This window comes from Colobus angolensis, unplaced genomic scaffold (assembly GCF_000951035.1).
Source record: "Colobus angolensis palliatus isolate OR3802 unplaced genomic scaffold, Cang.pa_1.0 Scaffold237, whole genome shotgun sequence".
Lineage (NCBI taxonomy): Eukaryota > Metazoa > Chordata > Mammalia > Primates > Cercopithecidae > Colobus > Colobus angolensis.
In genome coordinates this window covers 1,180,821-1,196,081 of record NW_012115566.1, presented here as the reverse complement: position 1 = coordinate 1,196,081, position 15,261 = coordinate 1,180,821, and the positions used below count along the sequence as shown (strand labels likewise).

The following is a 15,261-nucleotide window of genomic DNA, read 5'->3' as shown; positions in this document are numbered from 1 at the left end:
GTGAGACTCCGTCTCAAAAAAATAAAAATAAAAAATAAAAAAATTAGCTGGGCTTGGTGGTGTGTGTCTGTAGTCCCAGCTACTCAGGAGGCTGAGATGGGAGGATTGCTTGAACCCAAGAGGTCGAGGCTGCAGTGATTGTGCTATTGCACTCCAGCCTGTGCAACAGAGCAAGACTGTCTCAAAAATAATAAATAAACCTACACTCACCTAACACAGTGAAACCTCATCTCTACTAAGAATACAAAAACTTAGCCGGGCGTGGTGGCACACGCCTGTAGTTCCAGCTACTCGAGAGTCTGAGGCAGGAGAATTGCTTGAACCTGGGAGGGGGAGGTTGCAGTGATCCGAGATCACCCCACTGCACTCCAACCTGGTGACAGAGCAAGACTCCGTCTCAAAAGAAGAAGAAGGAGAAGAAGGAGAAGAAGGAGAAGAAGGAGAAGAAGAAGGAGAAGAAGAAGGAGAAGAAGAAGAAGTGTAATATTAGCTTTGAGTTTTATGCAAGTCGCTATAGTGACAGTGTGGAAGATGGTCTTCAAGGAGAAAATGGACAAGACTGGCCGTGCACAGTGGCTCACGCCTGTAATCCCAGCCCTTTGGAGGCCGAGGCAGGCAAATCTCTTGCTGTCAGGAGCTCAAGACATGCCTGGCCAACATTGTGAAAACCCGTCTCTACTAAAAATACAATTATCCGGGCATGGTGGCACGGGCCTTCCAGGTACTTGGAAGACTGAGGCAGGAGAATCGTTTGAACCGGGGAGGCAGAGGTTGCAGAGAGCTGAGATCGTGCCACTGCACTCTGGGATGGATGGATAGATTGATTGATTGATTTAGAGAAAAGGTCTCTGTTGCCCAGGCTGCAGTGCAGTGGTGTGATCTCGGCTCACAGCAACTTCCACCTCCCGAGTTTAAGTGATTCTCCCACCTCCATCCCCCGAGTAGCTGGTACTGCAGGCGCACACCATCACACCTAGATAATTTTTGTATTTTTTGGTAGAGACGGGGTTTCACCATGTTGACCAGGCTGGTCTCAAACTCCTGACCTCAAGTGATTTGCCCCCCTCAGCCTCCCAAAGTGGTGATCCTGGCTTTTAAGCAGAATAGGGGACATACCACTACCCACTTATTGAACATATTTTAAATAAGCTTTCTTATCCTAAATTATTTTATATTCCAATATTGGAATCGTCTGAGTCCAGGGTGGTCAAGGCTGCAGTGAGCTCTGATTGTGCCACTGCACTCCAGCCTGAGTGACAGAGTGAGACCCTGTATTAAAAGAAAGAAAGGAAGAAAGAAAGAGAGAGAGAGAAAGAGAGAGAAAGAAAGAAGGGAGGGAGGGAGAGAGAGAGAGAGAGAGAGAGAAAGAAAGAAAAGAAAGAAAGAAAGAAAAGAAAGGAAGGAAGGAAGGAAGGAAGGAAGGAAGGAAGAGGAAGGAAGGAAGGAAGGAGAAAAAAATGATAGAAAATAGATAGTCGGTTGCCTGCAGGTTGGGGGAGGTTGGGAGATGGAGAGTGACTGCTAAGGAGTATTTTTTTTTTACTTTGAGATGATAAAAATGTTCTAACTCTGATGGTGATAATGTTTGTACAACTCTGAATATTGTAAAAGTGATTGAATTGAATGGTGTGTAAATTGTATCTCAATAAAGCTGGTAAAAATTTAGTGATTCAATAAAATCCTTTATTTGATCAATGTACAGTATTCTGTCAGTTGAGACAAAAGTTACATTCGAATTTAGATTTAGATTTTATATCTTCAGCTTCTATCTAGAAAGAAAAGGCATTCACTAGTAATTATTAGGATGATTGTTCATTGTTGTGTACACATAACCTCAGTGACTTATCTGATAGTCCTTTGACAGACAGGAGTACTAGTGTAGTTACTTTGTTTTTATGTAACCAGGTAGGTCTTATGTTATGTCTTATTTGTCTGAATGAAAGATTATTGAGTCTTTAGCAGGGAAAAAGAGATAATCTCTGCACTGAAGATTATTTTAATGAGTAGTATCAAGTAATGATATACACAAAATGGGAAATAATCTTGGCCTCAATGAACCATGTATTCTATGTGTAGAATATAGAATACATGACTTCTGTAAACAAAAGTTTCCAATATTGGAATATAAAAAAAATTAGGAAAAGAAAACTTATTTAGAATACATTCGATGAGAGGGTAGTGGTATGTCCCCTATTCTGCTTAAAACCCAGGATCATCACTCTGGGAGGCTCAGTGGGTGAATCACTCGAGGTCAGGAGTTCGAGACCAGCCTGGTCAACATGATGAAACCCCGTCTCTACCCAAAAATACAAAAATTAGCCAGGTGTGGTGGTGCGTGCCTGTAGTCCCAGCTATTCGGGAGTCTGAGGCAGGAGAATCCCTTGAACTTGCAAGGCAGTGGTTGCAGTGAGCCAAGACCGCACCATTGCACTTTAGCCTGGGTGACAGAGCAAGACTGTCTCAAGAAAGAAAGAGAGAAAGAGAGAGAGAGAGAGAAAGAGAGAGAGAAGGAAGGAAGGAGGGAAGAAAGGGAGGGAAAGAGAGGGAAGGAAGGAAGGAAGGAAGGAAGGAAGGAAGGAAGGAAAGAAAGAAAGAAAGAAAGAAAGAAAGAAAGAAAGAAAGAAAGAAAGAAAGAAAGAAAGAAAGAAAGAAAGAAAGGCAATTTAATTCAGTTCAACTGTAGTTGAGCATTTGGGGTGGGGTGCAGGGTTGGGTTGAGGGGTTGGAGACAAGCCCAGGCTGGTCTTGAACTCTTGGCCTCATGTGATCCTCTCTCCTCAGCCTCACCCAAGTACTAGGATTATAGGTGTAAACCACCGTGCCCAGCAGGACAGTCAAGAAAATTGAAACTGGAAAGTACCTTGGCCTTTTACCCCAAATCTACACAATTTTACACAGTGGCAGTGCTTTTTCCTCTAACCCTGTAATAGAATTCTGCAGGAGAATTATTTCAGGGAGTTCACCTTTTGTTTTATTAGAGAGTTAAGTAACATTGGGAGGTTGGGGCGATTTTGGAAGCTTCTGGAAATAAAGGGGGGTTTAACAGACATTAACTTCATCCCGCCTTCATCCCGCCTTGCAGATAAATGCCATTTTACTTTGAAAAGCAGTAGGTGGGGGTGGAGGGCGAGAAACAGGAAATTCCATCAGTTTTGTAAAAACTTTTAGAGGATAATGTACTCTGTTCCATGAAAGAATCAGAAATGTGAGCAATGCAGGGAGTAGGGTAAATCCAGACACGCATGATGGGTTCCAGATGAGAAACTATTATCTTCCATAGTGAATTCTGAAATGAATTTAAAATCTCCTATTACATAGTCTGCAGTTTACCTTGTTTTCTTGTTGGAGAAAGTGGTTTTGTGGAGTCCAAGTGTGCAGAGGGCACCTAGGATTCCAGAGTTAATGGGACTGGAGGGAAAAAAGCATAACCTGACCCAGATTCTGCTGCTCACCGCTCCAAAGCCAAATATTAGAGGGGAGGTTTGGTGGGAGGAAAAGCGGCTTTTAATCTGAGATCCAGCAAACTGAGAAGATGGAACACTAGTGTTCTAAAGTACCACCTTAAATTTTAAAATTTACCATAGGGTGTTTGTTTGTGACAGAGTCTCACTCTGTTGCCCAGGCTGGAGGCTAGTGGCACAATCTTGGCTCACTGCAACGTCTGCCTCCCGGGTTCAACTGATTCTCCTGCCTCAGGCTCCTGAGTAGCTGGGATTACAGGCATCTGCTACCACACCCAGCTAATTTTTGTATTTTTAGTAGAGACAGGGTTTCACCATGTTGGCCAGGATGGTCTTGAACTCCTCACCTCAAGTGATTCACCCGCCTCAGCCTCCCAAAATGCTGCGGTTACAGGCGAGAGCCCCCACTCCCAGCCTACCATAGGGTTTTAAAATTGACATTTAATATGGGAGGTATGTGGAAATGGCGCAGGGTGCAGGGTCTGTTTCTTGTTCCCATGGCTGTCTTGGATAGTTGCCTGTCCAGAGGCCTGGTTGGCTTTATCTTGACTTTGGCCAGATGGTGAGGATAATTGTTTGAGACTCCCGCCAAGTGGGAAGATTCTGCAAAAGTGCCCGGCTTGTTTCAACATTAGCTGTTGTGGATTCTTAAACTGGAGCATAATTAGATAAGCATGCATTGCCGAAGGGTAGGGTCTAGAGAGGGAAAGAATGGAGAGGTGAGAGGGGAGAAAAGGAAGAAAAAGGAAGTGGGTGATTTTTAAAACTGAGGTGTCTGGTTATAAGGGAATGAGGAGAATGAGGAAGCAAAGTGAGAAACAAAAGGGAAGTTTTCACAGAAAACATTACCACGGTCATTAATTTTGAGGCTAATACTTCAAATCTCCCTATTCATTTACCCTCTTTTCTCTCCTTTTATTTCTTGTCATCATTACCTTGAAGTTAATGCAAATAAGAATAAGGGAGGAGACCATCACTCATATTGTCTTATGCTCATTCTGCCTCCAAAGAAAGAAGTAGTAAAAACTAAACGGCAGAAATGGAATCTACAGGCAGACAGCACAGCACCACACCCTGAGCCTGGTAGTTAAAAAGCAACCCCTGACCTAACTGCTTATCTACAGATTTCAGACATTGTATGGAAAAGCATCTTGAAAATCCCTGTCCTGTTCTGTTCCGTTCTGATTACCGGTGCATGCAGCCCCCAGTCACTACCCCTGCTTGCTCAATCAATCACAACCCTCTCACGCGGACCCCCTTAGAGTTATAAGCCCTTAAAGGGACAGGAATTGCTCACTCCGGGAGCTTGGTTTTTGGAGACACGAGTCCGCTGATGCTCCCTGCTGAATAAAGCCCTTTCCTTCTACAACTCGGTGTCTGAGGGGTTCTTGTCGGCGGCTCCTCCTGCTACAAGAATAATTGGAAAACTTACATAAAAGCACTTGTATATAACAATGTAAATGTCATAGAATTTCTCAATAAATGACCATTACTATTTCAAACAAAAAAAGAACACTGATCAGCCAAAAAATTAGTTCATGTTGGAGGGTGCTTGCTGAGATGTAGTGAGATTGATATCTGTAGTCTCTACTTTTTAACAGATTTGTTATAAGATATAATGACAACAAATTCAGTTAAAAATCTAATTGACTTTTATTTGAGATTCATGAATGAGGCATAAATCCATTATACAAAAGAGAATGAAGGTTCCCACTGGGCAGTAGCAGAACAGTATGTTTTGTAAAGCGGGAAAGGAAGCAGAAAAATAGTAGGGGATAGCTGATTCGTGAACGTCAGGTTGCTTTTCTTGTGAGACTTATGTTAAAGAAAAAATTATTCAATTATACTTGTTGCTAAAGCACAGTAGGGAAGACTGTGTTCAGGACCATTGCAATAGGTATAGAGACCGCTGTAATGGGGTCTTGCAGTGTGGAGAGAGATTGGGCTTGTTAAACGAAAATTATAAGAGGCCATTGTTTTGGACTGAACTCCTGTGCTAGGCCCCAGTACACCAGGCCAAACCAAAATAGAACCACTCATGCTAAATGCCACATAATCCTTGGAAATGTATAGCCAAGGATCAGGGTGGGAGTCAATGGATGGTAAATTACTAAGAGGAAACATCAGGGATAAGCAGAATTCTGGCTAACCCAACCTAACAGGTTTCTTGTTGAACACCTGCCAGGGTGATCAGACATCACCTGGCCAATGGAGGAGGATGAGGAACCTCATCAGATATGAGGATGATCAGATATCAAGGATGACGGGTTCTTGCTAAACTGATGTAGCAGGGTTCTTTACTAAATGGATTTTACAAGGCAGTGCACAGATGGGTCTAGGAGAAGGTTCAGAAGTCTGACTAAAGTTTGGCCAAGCAAAGAATTTTTATGAGTTAAAACAGAGGGGACTTCTTTGTTAATCTGATTCGGGTTGACTGGAATCTCCTCTTTTCAGGAAAACCTGGTCTGTTTGGGGGACATATTTCCCTAAAGCAACAATTTGATTTTATGGCATTTAGCATAAGTGACTCTATTTTGGTTTGGTTTGTTGTGTTGGGGCTTAGTATTTTGTCAATCTAAAACAAGAGCTTTTCATAATTTTTGTTTAAAAAATTCAACTCTAAAACCCAATTCTGGCCGGGCCCGGTGGCTCATGCCTGTAATCCCAGCACTTTGGGAGGCCCAGGCGGACAGATCACCTGAGGTCAGGAGTTTGAGACCACCCTGACCAACATGGAGAAACCCCTATCTCTACTAAAAATACAAAGTTAGCTGGGTGTGCCTATGAAGCCCAGCTACTCCGGAGGCTGAGCCAGGAGAATCACTTGAATCTGGGAGGCAGAGGTTGCGGTGACCCGAGATCATGCCATTGCACTCTAGTCTGGGCAACAAGAGCAAAACTCTGTCTCAAAACAACAACAACAACAACAACAACAACAGCAGCAGCAAAAAACAATTCTATGAAATAGTATTAGCTGAATAGTGGACGGATGTGTTCAGTTTTGAAGGTAATAATCGCATCAATGTCTCATGTGAATGCTGTCAGAAAAAAGTATAAACAAGTTTCAAATGGGGAAAAAAGATTCCTGAGTACCTTGTCAGGGGCATTTTTCATCGATTTTGTGTTATCTTACAACTCTTCAAATTATAGAAAATTGAGAATAGTCTAAATGATTTTCATCCATAGAAATACAAATGAACTATGTTCAGTGGAATGCAATTGATCATTGTTCTGAATATTGACACGTTTTAAAAAAGTTTATTGGGTTGGGCATGGTGGCTCACGTAATCCTAGCACTTTGGGAGGTCGAGGCTGGTGGATCACTTGAGGCCAGGAGTGAGACCCCATCTCTATAAAAAAATTTAAACATTAGCCAGAAGTGGTGGTGCATGTCCCAGCTACTTGGGAAGCTGAGGTGGGAGAATCGCTTGAGCCCTGGAGGTGGAGGCTGTAGTGAGCATGCAGTAAGCCGTGATCACATCACTGCATTCCAGCCTAGACAACAGACTGAGAACCTGTTTCAAAAAAAAAGAAGTTAATTTTTGTTAAAAAATAGTTACAGAATTTTACAAAACTACTCTTTAAGAGGAAATTTATCTTTCCCGTTTCACTCACAGATGCCTCTTGGAATTATCAAGAAGATACTTCAGCCCTTTTTCCCGCCTATCCTTTGCTTTTCCGTATAGGAAGAGGAATGATTAATCTGAGTAAGTGTTAATAAGCGTTTTTGCCTCCTTTGGCTCACATTTCTGTTTTGGGTGGCATTAATGTTGTCGATAGAAAGAGTCAAACTCTGTAAAATATTTGAAGAGATTTATTCTGAGCCAAATGTGAATGAACAATGGCCTGTGACACAGCCCTCAGGAAATCCTGAGAACATGTGCCCAAAATGTTTTGGCTACAACTTGGCTTTATACATTGTAAGGAGACATTAGACATCAATCAATACATATAAGACATATATTGGGTGGGTCTGGAAATGCAGAACTGAAAGTGGGGGTGCTTCCAAGTCACAGGCAGATTAAAAGATTTTCTAACTGGCAATTGGTTGAGTTATTATCAACAGAAAGTAATGGGATAAAAGGGTTGTGAAGACCAAGCTTTTATCATGCAGATGAAACCTCCAGGTAGCAGGCTTCAGAGAGAATACATTGTAAATTTTTCTTATTAAAGAGTTTTTTTTTTTTTTTTGAGACAGAGTCATACTCTGTCACCCAGGCTGGAATGCAGGATGATCTCAGCTCACTGCAACCTCCGCCTCCCGGGTTCAAGCGATTCTCATGACTCAGCCTCCCGAGTAGATGGGATTACAGGCATGTGCAACTATGCCCAAATGATTTTTATTTATTTATTTTTGTATTTTTAGTAGAGACAGGGTTTCACCATGTTGCCCAGGCTGGTCTCAAACTCCTGGATGCCAACAATCCTCCCACATCGGCCTACCAAAGTGGTGGGATTATAGGCATAAACCACTATGCCCAGCCTAAAATTAACTTTTTAAAATCGAATGTAACAGTCTCAGAAAAGTAATTTATGGCAGCATCCTTGCTTTTTTTCCTCTGGAAATTAACAGGAGAAACAGCTGCTATCTCCTCCTCATACGATCTTCTTTTTTCCAACTCACCTGGTTCTGCAAAAGGAACTGTAATTTTTTTAAGAGTCATCATTAGGGTAGCGGCTGTACATGAACATGTTATATTATACCATATATACACATTTATTTATTTATTTATTTTGAGACAGAGTCTCACTCTTGTCACCTAGGCTAGAGTGTAATGACGTGATCTCGGCTCACTGCAACCTCTGCCTCCCTGGTTCAAGCGATTCTCCTGCCTCAGCCTCCCAGGCAGCTGGGATTACAGGTGCCCACCAACATGCCTGGATAATTTTTGTATTTTTAGTAGACATGGGGTTTCACCATGTTGGCCAGGCTGGTCTCGAACTCCTGACCTCAGGTGATCCACCCACCTCGGCTTCCCAAAGTGCTGGGATTACAGGAATGAGCCACTGCGCCCGGCAACTTTTATATATTTAATAATAATAATAGAAATTTTATGACAATTAGTTTCATTTCCCTGACATAAACTTTTAAATTCCATTTCATATCTCACTTTCCCACAGTTAATTTAAGTATGGCAGGAATCTGGGACAGTTTGGAAGTACTGTACTTAAAACTGTTTGGTTCAGGGGCGGGACATGGTGGCTCACGCCTGTAATCCCAGCACTTTGGCAGGCCAAGGCGGGCGCATCACCTAAGGTGAAGTAGTAAAACCCCATCTCTACTAAAAATACACAAAAATTAGCCAAGCATGCTTGTAGTCCCAGCTACTCGGGAGGCTGAGGCAGGAGAATCGCTTGAACTCAGGAGGCGGAGGTTGCAGTGAGCTGAGATCATGCCATTGCACTCCAGCCTGGGTGACAAGAGCGAAACTCAATCTCAAAAACAAAAAACTATTTGGTTCAAGCTATCTGAATTCAGAATGTTGCTTCTCAAATGGAACAACTGGATTTTGTCTATGATGAATGTCTCCTGAGAATTCTATTGTCGGATAAAGCAGCTTTCTTTCCTTCTGTCCAGTCTCATATTCTATGAGGCTAAAATCAATAATCAATGTGTTAATCTGTCTAGGAGCTGAAAAAAATAAAAATAGTTTTAAAATTGAAATTAAAATCACTTAATCAAATAGTTATGAGTGATCGTAATGACAGAGAAATATATGGTTATGCAGATACGAGTCTTCAATAGCTTGTATTAGACATTTAGATCTAAGCTTAGATCTAGAATTTACATTCTCCTGAAAAATAAGGAAATCTTGTAATGCGGAAATAAGTTGAAAAGAAAAAGAAAGAAAAAACAGTTTTAAAGGAAATCTTGGAATTTGGTGTTCCTGAGGCAGAGAGCCAAAGTCGTTTAACTAGAATATAAGCTCCGCAAGGGCAGAAAAAAATTTTTTTCTTCATCTTTAATTTTATATTTTTACTCCTATATCCTCTGGGCTGCATCTCCTGACATATAGTAACCATTCATTAAATTACGATAATTGAAAGTATTCTAAATGTTGAGTTAAAAAAATGAAGTGGTTATATCCATGCTGTAGAATGATTTGCAATATTTTTCTTTTTTTTTTTGGAGACAGAGTCTCCCTCTGTCGCCCAAGTTGGAGTGCAGTGGTGCGATCTCGGCTCACTGCAACGTTCGCCTCCGGGGTTCAAGCGATCTCCCTGCCTCAGCCTCCCGAGTAGCTGGGATTATAGGCGTGCACCACCACACCCGACTAATTTTTAGTAGAGGACAGGGTTTAACCATGTTGGCCAGGCTGGTCTCGAACTCTTGACCTCAGGTGATCCGCCCGCCTCAGCCTCCCAAAGTGCTGGGATTAACAGGTGTGAGCCACTGCCCCCGGCCAGCAATATTTCTTTTGTAAGAGAAAAGAATGAGTGTTCTACATGGAAAGAACCCAAGATATATTAAGTGAAAAATGTCATAGAACCCTATGTATAGTAGTATGACTACATTTCTGTAAAAAAACCCAAAATGTTATACATATATGCGAATGCAGAGAAAAAAGAACTGTAAGAAATACAATAAATTTTTCACGGTGATTACATTTGGGAGAGGAAGGTACAGCTTTCATATTTCATTCAGTGGTTAAAATGGTACTCAATTTTGACTGAACAGTAATGATCAGATGCCGAAACGAGTGTGAATGTGCATAGTTTACGAAAGACATTTTTGAGAACTGGCTACATGAGTTTTGAAAATAGGAGAGCAGAGGACCTGTGTAAGATTTTTAAAGAGACTGCACTGTCACGAGCCACAGGGCTGTGAGATTGGTAAGAAAGTGCTACAGGAAGTATCCAGGGGAGGGCTTGGATCTGAGACACAGCGTGTGAGCCTGGTGGAGAAGTGGGAAAAGAACTCGCCCAGAGCCCCTTCTCTCCATTCCCTGGGCGAGGCAGGAAGCTACCTGGGTTCCGAATCCCACGACTTCCGGATTATCTCGCATTGCAGCACAGACACCAACCTCTAGTAATATCTGCCATTTATTAGGCGTTTTTTCCCCAAATCTCGTGGCTTCGTAAAAATATCGCGATGCTTCCACTTTTAATGTTTTTAGTTTGAACAATCCCTTTGAGAAAAATTTAAAAGCCGATTCTTAAAAATATACGTTGGTAATTGTTTATGCCTACTGCTGAGATCAAGATATCTCAAAAGTAATTAGAGGAAAAATAAAAACTATGTGTCAGAAGTGGGATTCGAACCCACGCCTCCATTGGAGACCAGAACCCCCAGCGCGGGGAAGCGAAGCTTGAGTCTGGCGCCTTAGACCACTCGGCCATCCTGACACCCTGCATAACGGACGCGATTTTTTCGCTAAAATAGAGATCAGCAAGCAATGATTTTTGTGACGTGCACGCACGCAGAAACGCGATGACGTCAGGGTTGCTTGGTAACAGAAGGGAAGAAAGCCACTTGTGGATTAAAAAAGGAAAAGACTTCGCAGAACTAGAAAATGTTTATGCATAAAACTGGATCAAGTCTCTTACGTGCCTTACAACTGTCATCCCCATCTCGAAAAACGCGTGCAATTTTTTTTTTTTTTTTGCCTGCAGCCTGCCCAGGTTTCAGGAAGGAAAGAACATCTTTTGCTTCGGTCGCTGGATCGGCTCTCCAGCGTCTGATGTTTACTGAAATCTTGATTATGGTTACCCTCCCCCTAGGACTTCATTGTTTGGAAGACGGTGAGGAACAAAACAAAACCCTAACAAAAGACCCCGGTTCTATGGCAAGGTCCCCTTTTAGCCCTTCTATTTTGGTTCCATTTGTCACTGCCTTGCTACTCGTCGAAGTTTGTCTTCGGCTCTGAAAGTGGCAGCCGGGAACGGCTGGGAACGTCCGTACAGGGACCACATGGGCAAGGCTGGTGTCCGCGCCGAGGGATCGGCCATCCCAGGTCCGGGGAAACTCCGGGAGCGACGCGCTCGCCCGCGGCCTTCCTTATCGCTCTCAGATACTGCCGATTAATGGACTCCGAGTGTCCACTGCCAGGTCGGGGAACACGGCGGCAGTTTTTAAGGGAGTGCACCACATCGCCTGACCCACTTTTCTAGCTGTTCCTCAGCCTTCGCCAAGCAATCTGAGCACCAGTACGGGAAACCCCGAGGTCACAAATTTTAATGGAGCCCTGAAACTAAACGTTTAGAAATCATGCCTCCCACTAGAACAAGAGCCCCTAGAGGCCAGGGACACTGCTAAAATAACATGTCCGTAGACCAATGCCGTCCAGGTAACAGTGCCTGGCAAACACGGTATAGGTTCAATAAATACATTTTAACTCAACCGTCTTAACTCTTGTATTTGGGGCTGTGAAGTTCAGAGAGAGGAAATATAAAGTTGGATATTTTAATTAGATTTTGTCCTAATACGTTACTTTTTGTATTTATTAACATTAAAAAATTTTATTTTCCTTTTTGTAAGGCAAAGTTAGGTCTCTTTTCTGCATGGAAAAATAACTGAGTTTCAGTAGGCTCTTAATTTCCATTGACTTCCTTGGTTTCATATCCTATTTTTGATAGAGAGAAAATTAGTAGTGAGAAGTACAGTGAACACTGGTTCCCCAGTCTCCCTCCAATACATGAGATTTGTATATTTTCTTTCGATTGAAAGGAAATTGTCCAGGAAGTGATTCCCAACATGGCAACTGTAATCTTACCCTATTTATAATTATTTTTTTCTAATTGCAAAGTACACACAAATTGTAGAACATACAAAGGTCAAAAATTAAAGTTACTCATAATCTCACTAGTCAGAAGTAACTATTAACATTTTTATGTATTTAGTCTTTCATATGGCATATATTTTTTCCAAAAAATGGCCATGTGCGGTAAATAATTTGCTAACTTGCTTTCTAAATGAGTATATTACGAACATATATACCTGCTAAGTACTATAGATATTTTGTATAAATCTTTTTTTTTTTTTTTTTGAGACAGAGTCTTGCTCTGTCACCCAGGCAGGAGTACAGTGGTGCGATCTCGGCTCATTGCAAGCTCCGCCTCCCGGCTTCACGCCATTCTCCTGCCTCAGCCTCCCGAGCAGCTGGGACTACAGGCGCCCGTCACCACCACCATTAGCCCGGCTAATTTTTTTTTATTTTAAATTCACGTGTTGGCCAGGATGGTCTCGATCTCCTGACCTCGTGATCCCCCCGCCTTGGCCTCGCCAAGTGCTGGGATTACAGGAGTGAGCCACCGCGCCCGGCCTGTATAAATCTTAATTACTGCAGATATTCCATATCAAGTTGATATTCTTGAACACTGAATTATTTCTAATTTTTTACTTACATAAATATTTTCAAACATCCATAATTATTTCCTTAAATTTCTAAAAGTGAAACCATTACATCAATGTTTATCCAGCTTTTTTTTGACTGAGTTTTGCTCTGTTGCCCAGGCTGGAGTGCAGTGGCATGATCTCAGCTCACTGCAACCTCTGTCTCCTGGGTTCAAGTAATTCTCTTGCCTCAGCCTCCCGAGTAGCTGGAACTACATGCATGCGCCACCACGCCCGGCTAATTTTTTTGTATTTTTAGAGACAGGGTTTCACCAAGTTGGTCAGGCTGGTCTCAAACTCGTGACCTCAAATGATGCGCCCGCCTCGGCCTCCCAGTGCCAGGATTACAGGCGTGACCCACCGTGCCCAGTACGTTTTAATAGGTAAAAAATGATATGGCTTTTTTTTTTTTTTTTACAGATTTGTTATTAGGGAGGTTCAATATTCATGTTTAAAGGGTTTTTATACTCCTTCCTCAGTAAATTGCTTACCAAATTTTTATGAGGTGTCCATCTTGCCTTATTGATTTTGTAAGACTTATTTTATGAAAAGTAAACTCTTGGGATACAGTTTCTATTTACCGAGAACCCAAGCAGAAATTCCTATCTCTTACTAACAAGAATCCCATTATGTCCCTTAAACATTTAATTATTTCCATCTTATGGAAACTAGGAGTCATACAATTAACAAGGTTCCCATGTCAATTTTTAAAACCCAACTGTAGCCCACATTTAGTGTCCTCGTAATGTTTTCATACTATAGATTTACCTCTAATCATGGTCATTTTTTGTGCCATCTTTTTTCTTTTTTTTTTTTTTGAGACGGAGTCTCACACTGTCAGCCTGGTAGGTGTGCAGCAGCGCAATCTTGGCTTGCTGCAACCTCTGCCTCCCCGGTCCAAGCAATTCTCCTGCCTCAGTCTCCCAAGTAGCTGGGACTACAGGCGCCTGCCACCATGCTGGCTAATTTTTGTATTTTTAGTAGAGACAGGGTTTTTCACTATGTTGGCCAGGCTGGTCTTGAACTCCTGACCTCAGACGATCCATCCGCCTCGGCCTCCCAAGGTGCTGGTGTGAGCCACCGAGCCCAGACATGATTTTATGTTTTAAATGACTTTAAGTCCTTTTTGGAATAAGGTAAAATATAATTAAATATGTAAATATTTTAACTATTTACTAATAATATTTATTGCACAATAAGACTCCCCACAGGCCATTCTACATTTTTATGAAAACATCTGTAAGAATTTTAAAAGGCCTGACAAATTATTTACAGAGGGAAGCAGGGCGACTAAAAGAGAAAGAAGCTGACAATGGTGGTCTATGAAAATGGAAAACAAAACAGGATTTCATTTCCAACCTTGAAATGAGTTCCTTGACCGTTTTGTGTGAGGTTATATAATTTGATTTTCTGATATGTCCAGGATTATGTGAGATTAACAGGGATTGGGGTGGAAATTGAGATGAGGCTGTATTCAAATGAGATTGACCATAAATTGGTAGTTGTTGAAGTTGGGAGATGATATAGGAGGGTTCGCTGTGTATTTTCTTCATTTTTGTGTATGGTTAAAGGTTTCCATAGTGAAGAGTTCATTCAATACAGAAAAAATAAAAAATCACCAAGTCTCATCAAAAGCATCTATGCTAATATTTTGGCATATTTCTTCCCAGTTTTTAAAGAAATATGTAGGTTGAAATCTTTCTAATCTAAATTAGTATTTCTCACTTTTTTCTGTTATATTCTTTTTCAGCATCAGAACCCTAAACTGGGTTTGGCAATCACATCCCATACAAATCAAGTTCTTCACACCCTCTGAACGAAGAATCTGGTAGAGACGTGTGTATCTGTAAACGTTACCTTCAAATGTCCTGCTTACATTTTAAACTTCAAATGCAAAATTAATTCAACAGATAAGCCAGATCTAAGAAATCTATCTTCAACAGGGAAAAAGGAAATGTTATGGGGCAATACTATCAAATGGAAGTACTGTTTGGCCTGGCATGGTGGCCCATGCCTGTAATCCCAACGCTTTGGGAGGTTGAGGAGGGAGAATCCCTTGAGCCCAGGAGTTCAAGGCTGTAGTGAGTGATGATCTTGCCACTGCACTCCAGCCTTGGTGACAAAGTAAGACCCTTTCTCTAACGCTGCTTTGGTTGGGACTTATTATTATTCTCAGAGACTTCATATAGGAGGAATTTCTGGGTTCAACAAAGTACAGGATTTAGTAATGTGCTTACATCATTAAGTCAAAATTTATTGCAGGAGGGAGCTAGTGGGCAAGTCTCTTAGTCTCAAGAAAAAGGGCACTAAGAGGCCGGGCGCGGTGGCTCAAGCCTGTAATCCCAGCACTTTGGGAGGCCGAGACGGGCGGAGACGAGGTCAGGAGATCGAGACCATCCTGGCTAACACAGTGAAACCCCGTCTCTACTAAAAAAAATACAAAAAACTAGCCGGGCGAGGTGGCGG

General features: G+C 41.9%; 1 long non-coding RNA gene and 1 other non-coding gene across 2 annotated transcripts; one reads left to right on the top strand and one right to left on the bottom strand.

The window, feature by feature from the left end:
- Positions 1–10,703: 10,703 nt before the first annotated feature.
- Positions 10,704–10,808, bottom strand: TRNAL-CAA. The gene is made up of 2 exons: positions 10,771–10,808; positions 10,704–10,748 (listed from the first exon to the last, which is right to left on the bottom strand). It is a non-coding gene; the product is annotated as a tRNA-Leu (tRNA).
- Positions 10,809–11,012: 204 nt separating this feature from the next.
- On the top strand, positions 11,013–11,802 carry LOC105513848. The gene is made up of 2 exons (XR_001002090.1): positions 11,013–11,204; positions 11,585–11,802. It is a non-coding gene; the product is annotated as an uncharacterized LOC105513848 (long non-coding RNA).
- The last annotated feature ends 3,459 nt before the right edge of the window (positions 11,803–15,261 follow it).